Consider the following 13,004-nt stretch of genomic DNA (forward strand, 5'->3'; position numbering starts at 1 on the left):
CTGCGATGGCCATCACTGGCACCAGCGTGGGTGCCGGCCACTAGTACAGCAGAGCTGGGTGGTTACGAAAGAGTCCTGGGGTCGGTTATATTATTTCAGCGCCCCAGATTTAGGCAGGACTATTCTTTAGGCGAACTCGAGATGAAGTTTCAGCCGCATCACCTGGATTGTCAGACTATGAAACCTTGCCCAGCGATGAGATCCGATTCCAATACTGAATGAGAAGCATGTTAGAGATGAGCTCTGGCACTGTCTAGACTTCCTTGAGCAGGGCTAGCAATGTGGACAGACCAGGTTGGCAGGAGGCTGTTTTTATTTTTGTGATTCAGGGTTAAAAAGTATGACGGACTCAATGATTCTAAGAAGTGTTAGGGAGTCTGGAATAACTTGCCTATGTTTCTTTACCTTCTCTGCCTTCTTGGTGCTTTGGAGAAGTTGTAGCACCAGAGGAATCATGGGTTGAAGAGTTATAACATTTTCCAGCTTGAAGGGGGCCTTAGCTAGCCCTGTTTTACAGTGAAGAATCTGAGTCTGAGTCGGGTGGGGTACCATTAGCTGGTGACAGCTCTTGTACCAGAATTCAAATCGCCTGAGTCCTAGTCCCGGTGCATTCACTGTTCTAGGCTGCCTGGTTTCATGTCTGTATTCTTTCTGATTTCCCTAATTTCTCTCATGCTGTATGTTAATGGAGCCAGAAGTCTGAGTTGGTAATTATAGACGTGGTGGTGGTGGTTGGTGGGTATGTATGTTCAATTTCAGAAAAAAATTTTTCCAGGTCGTTAATAAATGTGTCTCCATAAATTTTTAAGGTGATCAATGATGAGGCTTTTAAAAATTTCTCCTGCATTAAACATCCCTCCGCAGAGGTAAGGCGCAGACAGAGGCCTTGAGCCTGTTAAGGAAATCCAAACCAGGATGCCGACAACACAGCTGTCACCCCAGTTGACTTTCCTTAGTCAGGGTTTCAAGGAGAAAAACATTCAAAGTTTATTCAGAAGTGTTGTGACAAGACAGCACAGCAAAAGTGATAAATAAAGCAAGTGTGTGCGCTTAGCTTTCCGTCTCTACTCACTGGCCTCTCCTGTTTCCTTGGGAGCGGACTGGGGGAATCTGGCTCTGTTGGATAAAGTGAACTCTGAAGAAGTCAGGAAGGAGAGGGCCTGATAAGACTAAGCTACGCTGATAACACTGCTTTGATTCCAGCTGGACCTGAACCAAAAGAATGAAGCCCATTCCTGCTGAGGTATTGATTTTGATATATAAAGTGTCAGAGAATATCACAAGATGACTTTCAGTTCAGTTCCGTTCAGTCGCTCACTTTAGGTAGTCTCTAAACCCCATCTTGTGTGCTGTGCATCGCATGTATGCCTTAGGTTTTATTTCTTTAGTAAAGGAAGGTTCTTAATCCTCATACTAAGCTAAGAGAAAGGAGCGTTAGTGTTCTGATTTTCCGCAGAAGGAAACTAAGGCGCAGAGCAGTTGGGTAACTTGCTCAGTCACAGGAATGGTCGGTGCCACGCCCAGGATTTCCACCCAGGCCGTCAGGCTCCAGAGACCATTTATTTTTGGTCTCAAAACAAAAGTATTTTTGCTTGACCTTGCCTAGGTGTATTTTTAAATACTTTTCTGTATCAGCATGTGCTTTTACTCTGTCGGTCAAGATGATTTCAGCGGTGGTTTCTGACTGATTTCTCCTGAACATTGGATGACGCTGCTTCCTGTAGGAGGTGGTGTGGTTGGGGAGGGTGGCCAGCACGCGCGGCACTCCAGCCCAGCTCCGTGCCCTCTCTGGATCGCCGCCCAGGCCTGGAGTTAGCCAGGCTTTGTGGCCAGAGAGGGACTGAGCTCCACTCACTTCAAAGCTGTAATCTTCCAGAACCAGGTTAGGAAGGAGTGTGTGTGGTGACTCTTTGTCTTTTAAAGGATTATGCACCTTTGTATTATCAGATAGATCTGAGAAGGCCTCTTAAGATCCTGGAATCACTCTGGCAGGAATAGTTAAATCCTCTCAGGCGCTTGAACACTGATGTTGACCAGAGAGGCGCATGCCCATCAGGAAAGAGCTCACGCCGTGAATGGAACACGGTATTTTGGTAAAGGAGCAAAGCGAAGCATCCCCTCCCCTTGTGGTCCAGCAAAGGAGCACCCGGCTGACGGGGTCGCGGTGCTGTGTGGGGTCCAGTCACACGGCTCCCAAATTAGAAAGGGCAGTTACAGACTTTCAGTCACTCGTGTCCGATGGGTTCCTTTCTGTCTGGGTGCTGCTCCTTCGCCGGCCCATCCCCTGAGGACTGCGGCTCCCGTCGGTGAGTCCTGATCCGAGGCCTGCAGGGCACATGTGTGGCCGCTGTGAGCATGCACAGGGCTGAGTGTTGTTTATTTATGTTGAGCTTGGGTCCAGACAGACAGGAAAAGAGGGACAGCAAATACAGCCATGTGGCAGGCGCTTCTCTTTTGGTTCTCTGAAATACACAACAGAGCTGCCCTTTAAATTACCTTTCCGGTGTAACAGGTACATTGGATGTCTGGCTTCCCAGTTGTTCTTTCAGTTGGCGCTCAGGGTCCCCAGGAGCCCAGCAGGGGGGTGGATGACATCTGTGTGCAGCTGTTATGCCTGGGGAGTGCTCCGTCCACTCCAGCTGGAGCTGTGGATTTTCTGCCTGCCTCTTTTCTCCCCTTTCTCAAATGAGATGGTGACATTGGAAGTGCTTTTTTCTTCCTCTGTTTTTCTTTTTCTTTAGTGTCTTTCTATCTAGGAAAATGTCACATGAAACCGTGCTTAGAGAAATTTGTTGAAGTAAATTTCAAATTTTTTTTTTGACGTTCAAATGTAAAGCCTGCAGGCATTTAACTGATTACTTAATATTATTTTTGGCCATGCCATGCTGCCTGTGGTGTCTCAGTTCCCCAGCCAGGGTTGGAGCCTGGGTCCCGGCAGCGGAGGGCTTCCCTGGTGGCTCCGTCGGTGAAGAAACCACCTGCAATGCAGGAGACCCAGGTTTGATCCCTGTGTCGGGAAGATCCCCTGGAGAAGGAAATGGCCACCCACTCCAGTATTCTAGCCTGGAGACTCCTATGGACAGAGGAGCCTGGCGGGCTGCAGTCCGTGGGGTCGCAGAGGCGGACAAGGCTGAGCGGCTTGCCGAGCCTGGCAGTGAACGTGCTGAGTCCTCCCACTGGCCTGCCAGGGACTTCCCTGGAGGTATTTTAATATAATGTGAAATATTAAAGTCACGTGACGCGAGCTAAGCTGGTAACAGGAAAAGGTCTTGGTCTCGTGAACTTGTTTTGGGGGATGCAGTGGGGAATCCCTGCCTCGCCGGTTCATTACTCCTGCTCTAGTGATGTCTTCAGACTTTCCTCTCATGTTTTAAAAGTTGTTCTGTAGAAAGTCGGTTTTCATTTTCTCTTTGAGCCTCCTGAAGGAGTTATGATGGTGAGGTTTTTTTTTTTTTTTTTTTTTTTTAACTCCAAAGGAGTCCCTGCTCGGTGCTGAGGGTGGAGGCTTTCCAGGGTTTCAGAGCCAGTCATATCTGGGTTCAGATCCCGTCTCGGATACTAACTAGGGGTGTGACCTTGAGTAAGTTACAGAGCATCAGGGAACCGTTCCAACTATAAAATGGAATGAGTAACACCTGTTTAGAAGCAAAGGACGTTAAGTGGGAAAAGAAAATCAAGAAAGATAATTAGGTGGCTTCACAATGGCTGGCATATAGTAGGATATAAATGTAGAATAATAGTACTGTTAACAGTAATAACCCGGAGAAGAGCTGTCACGCCAGCCCACCGCCTCTGAGCTGTCTGAAACACCTGTTAATGAGAGTCCTGAAAACTTCACTTTCTCTCATAAAATTCGGTGTACAGTGGTGGGCTGGTGTAACTACGGGGATTTGGGACCAGAAGACAGGAGGTCAAGTCATCCCCTCTGCTGGCTGCTTGGCCCCGGGCAGGTTGTGTCACTTCGATGAACCTCCCATTCCTTATGGGTAAAATGGAAACAACGTTGCTGCCCAAGTTACAGTTCTCTTGTGACGATTTGCTAAGTTGTGGTTTTTTGTGGGTTTTCATTTTAAACTATCATGAGTTTTGCAGCAGTCTCAGTAGTAGTCTAACGAATATAAGAAAATAGCAAAAGCCTGAAAAATAAGGAAAAGACACAAGGATCTGGTGAATGTTTGAATCTAGGATGTGTGGGCTGTGTCAAAGTGATTGTGACATTTCCTTTGTGGATGAGATGGTCGGATGGCATCACCGACTCGATGGACATGAGTTTGAGCAAGCTCCAGGAGTTGGTGATGGACAGGGAGGCCTGGCGTGCTGCAGCCCATGGCGTTGCAAAGAGTCAGACATGGCTGAGCGACTGAACTGAACCAGTGTGGACGACTTACAAAGTCTGGAGATGGCAGGAGTCCGGGAGAGCAGCAGGGTTTGTAGGAGGGCTCCTGGCAGTGGGGTCCATCACACAGATTGTTTGAGGAGAGGGAGGACCCTTGTGTGTGGGGACTTGGAGTCCCATCTAGAGGGAGGGTCACCTGAGCTCAGGAGGTCGAGGGTGGGGAGGCTGGACTGGAGAGGGGCTCTCAGGAGCCCTGGTGCTGCCCATGCGGCTTTCTGATGCCCCCTGGGCAGAGCATATGCCCGCCTGCGGTCCCTGGCAGGGTCTGGTTGTCAGGGAGCTGACGTGGTCGTCCTCTTGGCAGGCCTGGGGATCTGGTCTCCTTGCTTGCTGGGGCCTCCTGTGTAAATCGGTGATGACTTTAGGAACTGGTCCTGGATTTGACATAGGGTTTCCCAGAAGTGTTCTAAGTCTGTAGTTTAAACCGTATGACATAACAAAGTAAAGTCCTGGGTGTTGGTGTGAAGAGTGCTGGGGGTGCTGGCTGAGTGGATGACCTTTCATCAAAGACTGTACTGAAAGACTTCAAATGACAAAGGGCATTGGGGTTACATGTTATTGCACGGAGAATCGTAGCTCGAAATGAAAACTGATTGCCAGCTGGTTTAGCTGGTCAGGTTGATCCAGCAATCTATTCCTATATCAGTGCACTATTTCACTTTTAAAGGAAACAGTAACATTTTCTCTCAGCAGACCTCACTTAACCCAAGATATGCAACATTGGATGAGAAATTTTATCCATTGATTGAGTGGAGAAGAAAAAAGACAGAAAGCTTTTCCAAATAAAGTTCTTGAAAAGCATTTTACATACAAGTATCCACTTCTCAGAGCCCCTCATGGGTGTTTCCAGTGCTTTAATCTTGTTTTTCGTTTTCTCCCCTGGATCTTAGATACTGTCTGTAAGCTGCAGTACAGAGTCTTTGATAAACTGGCATAGGCTCCTAGCAGAGCCCCACTGTTCAGTTCCTGAGTGGCCAGGTGAGGTGAGTGCCATCTTTCTCTTGAGTGCTAGTGAGGATTGATGTAAACCCCGTCTCAACCATCTAACCCCTGAATGTTAGAGAAATGCTTCGACTTCGTAATCCCCACACCTCACTTGATGCTTCATGTGCCTGTGCATGAGCCTCCGTCCCCAGGTACTTTTCTCCGAATCTAGAATGATGGAAGGCAGGAGCTTTTTAAGGCGTTGACTCCCCACGCTTTACCTCCCCAGATTCCGATTCTGTGGTTTAGGGTGGCACCTGGGCAATGCTAGCTTAGACCAACACAAGATTGTTGGTCTAAAATTTAAAAAAATAGAGGACAGTTTTAAAAAAGAGAGTGAAAAAAAAAAGAGCCTGGTGATTCTGATGTTCAGCCTAAGTTGTCAGCCTCTCATCTTGGAGCTTGTTAGAAATGAGTATGCAGACCTCACCTCTGAGCTACTCAGTCGAAGTGTGTATTTTAACCAACTCCTGTAAGCACTCTACAGTTTGAGAAGCGTGAGAAATTATTAACGGCAGAATGCAGACCTGAGTGAGACAGTCCCTGTTCTCAGGGGGACAGGCCTGCTGTAGATCACTGCTGCTGGCAGGGAGAAATCTCTTTTAATAGAGGTTCATACACGTGAGCGGCCCTGGCTGTGAACCTGGAAACGATTTCTTGTGTCCCCTTTGGTGTCGTGACCTCAAGGTGCCCATCCCTGCTCTAGAAATACAGAGGTTGACCCACTTTCCTGCTGGGAAGCAGTGTGGTTTCCTGGTGAAGAGTGTGGGTTACGTCAGGCTGCCTTGACTCACATTTTGTGAATTATCACTACTAAACCTCAGCTTACTCATTTGTGAAAAGTAAGAATTTACTACCCCTTGATGGCTACTCACACAACGTTGGCTATGATTATCAGTAATAACAGTGCTCGAACTGTTGTCTTTAAAACTTCCTCAGAGTCACCTGCTGTGAGTGTGCCACAATCAGATCAATGTAGGATGCTGTTTATCTGTAATAATAATTCTAAGAGCCTTCGATTACTTGAAGGGGAGGAGCTTTAATGATAGTTCATTGTCTGTATAATTACCCTATCTAGCAGCCCTGCCTCGAAAAGAAGGTAACATTTTCCAGTCAAGAGTAGTAATATGAAGTCTTTAGTGCAGAGAAATTAAGAGGTATAGAATAGTTATTATCGTGAAACAAAATTACAAATGTTCATTATTCACAGTCCATTCACTTAGCACCTGTGTTACGGTTCATCATATGATGTTATACTCAGCATAGACCTGTCCCTCCTGTCAGTCAGTGAAGTTGGCAGGTCTTTAGATCTAAGACTCGGAACCTCTGAAAGAGTCCAGCACATCCTGGGTGACCAGTTCTGTCAGATGAAGAACTTCATTAGTTTTTCTACACTGGGTACTAGATGCCTCCCAAAGAGGAGGCAGACAGCTTGACTCGGAACGCTGCATGAGCCCGACAGCAGGGCTCCCAGGCCCGGGCTCCCAGTCTGGGCTTTGGAGGACCCGGTGGGTGTGTGGATGTGGTGGTGGGCAGGGAGACTTGCCGGATGGAGGCACAATTAGGAACAGCTGCTCGGGCCTGGGGACTTGGGAGTTGAGGGGCTTATTAATCTCTCTCCTCCTGGTGTGTTAGCTTTCGAGACAGCCTACTGAATACACTTGTAAGGCAGTTATGCACTTGACTTTCACAACCTCTGCACGTCCAAGGCGCACCCAGAAGTGTTAACAAGCACCTGATCTCGGCAGCCAGTTTGAGAAATAAAGTGCTGCAGCGCCTGCCTCTCTCTGTGGCCCCACCCCTCTCGTTGTCTTCTCCTAAAGAGGACCACGGCCTGTGGGTGTGTATCCTGCCGTCATAGGTATGAGCCCATAAACGATATCGTGTTCATTCACATGCTTTCGAGCTTTATATAAGTGCCATCTTGTTTCCTTTTGTGACTCACTTATTTGTTCAATATTTGAGATTCTTTCTTACTGATTCATAAGGCCCTAGTATATTAATTATTTGCTACTTAGTATTCATTGCGTGAATGTTCACTGTAACTAATTTTCCCATTTGCATAGTATGAACATTTTGGCTGTCTTGTATTTTTGTTGTTTAAATGGCGTGGCAGTGAACATTCTAATTCGTGGCTTCTTGTGCACACGTGGAGCGTTTCTTTAGGTATATATTTAGGAATGAAATTACTGGACAGTAAATGATAATCATTTTCTGGGTGAACCAAAGAATTCTTGAAAGGGCATATTGCATTTTCTTTGAGAGTCTGTAATTTTATCTACTTCCATTTATAAAATAACTTTTAGTTGTTTTACTTCCTGATCCTTATAACTCCCAAATCCCAACAAAAATATCAAGAGCCCAAATAAAAAAACATGGGAAATGAAATGCAGCAAAACCAGTCTGCTTTCTCTTCAGGAACTGGGATGCGGGCTCTGTCATCCACTAGTTAGGTCTGGTGCCAGTCCATTCTGTCTGTTCCGAGCCCTGTAGGTCCCAACTTCTCAGATGCCTTGGTGTCAGTTGCTGCCTGCATCTGACAGCTGCGAGTGTTACCTGTCCACTTCTGGCAGTCTGAAGCAGGGTTTGAACACAAGGACAAAAGAGTATTTTCATTTCACGAGAGCAGAAAGACAGAAGTAAAACTGGAAAATAGGAAAACGCAAGTCGCATAAAATCAAGCATGAATTTAATGAGATTTATTAACACAGCTGTTTTACATAACATAAATGAATCAGATCTATTTACTGCCTATTTCAGTGATTCCTTGATAGCCAGAATGTTTGCTGTAGGAAATGATGGTCTTGCAAAACAGTACCTCAGAAACCCGTAGTGCTATTTAGGATAAACAATGCTGAGATGAGCACTTTTTTCTTCTTTTATTTCGCAAATGAGGTCGGGCAGACTCTCTCACGGAAGCAGCGACCACTCCGAGTAAGGCAGCGCTGCTGTCCTTTCTCCCCCCGCCGGCCTCGGGCCGTCTGGCTTCTGAAGAGTTAAGCTGGAGCTCTGTGAGGTCACGAGTGACTTCACTGGCTCCGGACTTTTGAAGTGGTCTTGGAGGGAGAGGGGAGGCCAGGCGAGGGGAAGTGACTCCTGCGGCTTCTCCAGGTTCCCAGCGCAGCCCTGAGGGAGCAGCGTCCTCCTGGGAGCATGTCTCCGCAGAGTCGGGGGGAGAGGAAGCAGCTGGAGGCGGGCCCTGGAGAGCCCTGGCCCGTGATGAGGGTCTGCTGAACAGATGGGCGGAGAATGCCCCTCGCGTCCCTGACAGCGCTGCGGGCAGGCTGTGTGCTGGCGGAGGAGGTAACCGGAGTCCACTTCATGTTCTTTGTTTGGTCCCAGGCAGTGCTGGCTTAGGTGCGGCTGTTCGGGTCAGCTCCCTCGCTCGGTCAGTGTCTGACTGTGCTTAACAGAAGACTCCTTGGATCTTCAACTGTTTAATTTCAAGTGGAAAACATCGTAAGAAGTCTTAGAAACTTAGGGAAATGAGAATCCCTGGATGTTGTTTTGTAAACGAGGACGACTGAAGCGCCCAGGGTGTGTTCCTGCGGGGCTCTGGCGCTTGGGCAGTGAGGGGCTCCCCTGATGGGCTCTGCTGCCCTTTGGGGCCACAGGCATTGCGCTGCCAGCCGCCCCCTTCTTAACTTCAGGTGCCCGGAGGTCAGCACCTTGAGCTTTTGTCGTTCAGACAGCCACACTTATTTCTGGGGTATCAGTGCTCCGAAGGGAAGTTGGCTGTGCTGTTAGTGTAGAAACACGATCTGTCTGAGAATTCGGCAGGGTTGGTTTTGAAACTTCAAAGGCCAGTCAGTTATCTATAGAAGAAAGTGTAAAGGCAGTTTTTCTCTTTTTCTGGAGCTGAGGGAACTCCAGTGCCACAGTTCTCTCTGGGAAGGTCTCTGTTCACGTTAGGGGCTTCCCTGGTAGCTCAGACAGTAAAGAGCTACCAGTCTCCCCTGAGACCCGGGTTCCATCCCTGGGTCAGGAAGATCCCTTGGAGGAGGGCATGGCAACCCACTCCAGTGTTCTTGCCTGGAGAATCCCAGGGACGGGGGAGCCTGGTGGGCTGCCGTCTATGGGGTCGCAGAGTCAGACACGACTAAACAACTAAGCCCCTGTGTAGGTTCAGGCCAGGGCACGTGCAGGACGCCTGTCGGGTCAGAGGGTGGACAAAGGCCGAAGTCAGGGTGTGGACGTGATTTCCATTTTTGAGGTGCTTGGAGTTGAAGGGTTCATGGACACCCCGAAAGCTGGTGAGAACCCCAGTGCTTGGATGTCTGGAGTAATCAGCTGAGTATGACAGGTGTGTTGGTGAGTGTATATTGCGTAAGCTGGTATTTCTTGCCTTGAGTACAGATAAGTTTTAAATTTTAAGTTCATATTTCCAACATATTATCGTGTCATTTATCTTACATAGCCTATCAGCATAAAATTTTTGCCTCTTTCTAAGTGGATATTTGGGGCTTCCCTGGTAGCTCAGCTGCTAAAGAATCCACCTACAATGCAGAAGACCCTGGTTCTTTTCCTGGGTCAGGAAGTTCCCCTGGAGAAGTGTTGGGCCACCCACTCCAGTATTCTTGGGTTTCCCCGAGTGGACATTTGGTTTCATAACTTTAATAATAAAGGAGAAAGAGAATGCTTGAAAAAAAGGACATGAAGCATGTTTTATGGAAGGCATGCAAGCTCAGTGGTTATGAGCCTGGACTTAGGTTTAAGTTTTACCTCCTTTTCTTACAGGTTGACCGCTAGTGAATCGCGTAGCCGCGTTTGAACCTCACTCTCTTCATGTGTGTGGTAGGGATGATGACAGGACTTTGCACGCGGTGGGGGTTGGTGGCTGTGACTGTTGACGGAGGCGCAGTGTGTGGGAGCGTTTAACAGCGTTTCTCCTGCGTTAATAAAAGCTCAGCGAGTGTGAATAAAGCGTGGCTCTTATTATGTGGAAGTTATTCTTCCCGACATCAGCACGCGAGGACTTGGCCTCGCAGACTGGTGGTCGTGCATGTGGGGTGGTGGTTTGCTCACACAGGAAGCATGTCAGGACTCCCCGGTGGGCCTCCAGGCAGCTCCTCTGCAGCGCCGGCCCCTGCCCGTCCCGGCTCGCTCCCGGCAGACACCTCCTGTGAAGCCTCTGGTGGAAGGATGGCTGAGGGGGGAAGATGGGCAGTGAGCCCCAAACCATCAGCGCCTGGGGAACACATCTTCGTGCTCACGTCCTTGCAGCGAGTGTGTGTTTCGTCGTGTTAGGACGTGGAGAACAGAGCTGCACCAGGGGCCCGTGCCCCACGCCTGGGGTGCAGCTGAGACATCGTTGGGGCCTGGGTGCTCCTTCTGGCTCTTTCCACCGGTCAGGTCGTGCGTGGCCTGCAGCTCCGCCTGCTCTTTCGGGGTCCTCCTGTGTTCCCGGGTTGGCCAGTTCTGTCTCTATGCCGCAGGAGTTAGTAGCTGTGCATTTGTGTGAAGCTGCTTAGCTTGCATTTCCTGGGCTGTAACTTGTGGATGATATCTTTTTTCTCCATGGTCATTGAAGAGATTAAATGAGATAAAATATGTGAAAATGCCTAGCAATTTTTTGGCTCCCTTAAAAGTTACTCTTTTTTTTTTTTTTTCTGTTACAGTGAGGTGAAAAATTTTTAAAATTTGTAAATGAGTCTCTTTTCCCTGTTTTGCTTTTATGAAGATTTCGTGTCTAGATTACTTTTTCTAAAACTTTAGTAATAGAAAAGTGTCAGTTTCCATTTGCCTCCATGATTTTCCAGTGCCGTCTGCTATGCTTACAGCTTTTAAACTTCATTTTGAACTCGTTTTCAAAAATATAAAAGGTATATGTGCTGATGGCAATAATTTACACTGAAGTCCCTTTGGTCCCACTTTGCTGAGGGGACCTCCTGATGGTTCTGAGTGGATTCTTGCAAGGCGTGGTCTGTGCAGCTCTGTGGGGACCGGTTTTAAGCTGCCTTGCAGCGTGAAAGGACAAAGGACGGAAAATTCTGTGGGATTCGCCAGCTCCCCGAGGCGCACGTCCTGTCTCCAGCTCTGCCGCTCAGCCCTGGCGGGTTGGGAAGCCGCTTGAAGGGCACCCACCTGCCCAGAGTTGTCAAGCGACAGGCCGGCCCTGGCCACACCGTGGTTCCTGCCCTCAGGTCAGAGTCCCTGCGGGACAGCGAGCCATGAGGGCGCTCTCAGCAGCGGCCGGGCTGACTGCGCTCCAGAAGCGCCCCGTTCTGGAACTCTAGGGGAGGCAGAGCCTGTGCTGGGTTCCAGCGGGGATGTCCGTGGTCCAGCGGGAATGTTCATGACTCTGCAGCTGGCCTGAGGGTGTGGTCCAGTGCCCCCTCTGCTCTACCGCGGGGTTTGGCCTTTTGTCGTTAGTGACGTCGGGTGGAGGGGGCGTAGGAGAGGAAGGTGTGGGCTCCGCTGCCATGGCGGCTGCTCACCAGCTGTGGGCCCCCGTTTCTTTAGTTGGAAAATGAGACTATTGCGGGGGTGAAGGAAAGCAACGCAGGAGAAAGTGCCAGGGGGACTGCAGGTCGCTCCGTGGGTGATTTACACCCCTCCCGTGTCTGGTGGGTGCCCTTGACCCCCCCCATCCTCTCTGTGAGCACCGTGTGTTCTCCCCACTCCTCCGAGGTGCCTGCAGCCTGTCTTCAGAAGCAGGGCGGGCCACAGTGTCCATGCTCAGAAGGTGCTTCCACCAGCCGCTCCCTTTTGTTGATTCAGCTGGTGCTCCATGGAGGCCCTGCGTGTTGGCCAGGGAGCCGGGACCGAGGCCCAGAGCACCTCTGCCGGCCCAGCCCTGCGATGGTCCCGAGACCCAGTGGCTTCCTCTCTTGCTGGCCCGTTTCCTCGTCTGTAAGACATTTGTATTTGACGTGGAAATGATGACTTTCTTCCTTTCTCCACCTTGCTGTATCCACCATCCCCTGAACAATTTCTGCTTCCTCTTTTAAACAACTTAAGACAGTTATCTTCAAGAAGGTAAGTAAGTAATGAGGCTGAACATGCAGCTGAAGGATGCTGTGTTGACTTCTGAGTCCTAAGTGAGGAAAGGGTGACGGAGTGTTCAGGGTAAGTATCAAATTGCCCCGTCCCCAGCTGCTGACCTTGACATTGGTTTATTTGGTATTCATCCAGCCCTGGTCACCTTTACTTATGGCTTCCCTGTCTCAGGCGTGTTGTTATGGGAGCTGTGAGTACCTGAAGGGGTGAGAAAAAGGATGCCTGGCAGCTGAAACGGACATCCCCCCCCACCCCCCGAGAAGACCTGGAGAGAATGTTCTTGGGGCTGGAGGGTCATCCCGGAGGGGCGGGGAGGGGCCTGTGGCCAGGCTGCGTGGGAGACGTTCGCATCCTGTGGTTCAGTTCTTCTTGCCATTCATCCCCCCTGGTTTCCTAAGTTCTTTGTCTGAATGTTGCCGAAGAGAGGAGCATAGCTGCCACGTGTGGACATTTTAGTCTGGCTTTCCCAGGACAAGTCTGCGGTTCCGGGTGACGGAATGACAGGGAAACATTTGTATTTCTTTAGTATTTCGCTGCTTAAAAGGTAAACAAAAAGACAGTTAAAAACTGTCTCTGCAGCTTACAAATCAGAAGGCTCAGGCCTGGCCGGGCAGTGGAGATGGTC

The 13,004-nt window shown here is 49.2% G+C and overlaps 1 protein-coding gene across 6 annotated transcripts in view; it reads left to right on the top strand.

Annotated features, from left to right (window-relative positions):
- Window positions 1–13,004, top strand: part of PSD3 (pleckstrin and Sec7 domain containing 3) — a 404,084-nt gene that overhangs the window by 104,486 nt on the left and 286,594 nt on the right. The window contains exon 1 of one of the 6 annotated variants that reach the window (XM_061134572.1): window positions 8,408–8,683. The exons of the other annotated variants lie outside the window; for them this stretch is intronic. The gene's annotated coding sequence lies outside the window, so the exon portion shown is untranslated. Of the gene's footprint in view, window positions 1–8,407; window positions 8,684–13,004 lie in introns of those variants that run through there. 6 annotated transcript variants of the gene reach the window in all.

This window comes from Dama dama, chromosome 32 (genome assembly GCF_033118175.1).
Source record: "Dama dama isolate Ldn47 chromosome 32, ASM3311817v1, whole genome shotgun sequence".
NCBI lineage: Eukaryota > Metazoa > Chordata > Mammalia > Artiodactyla > Cervidae > Dama > Dama dama.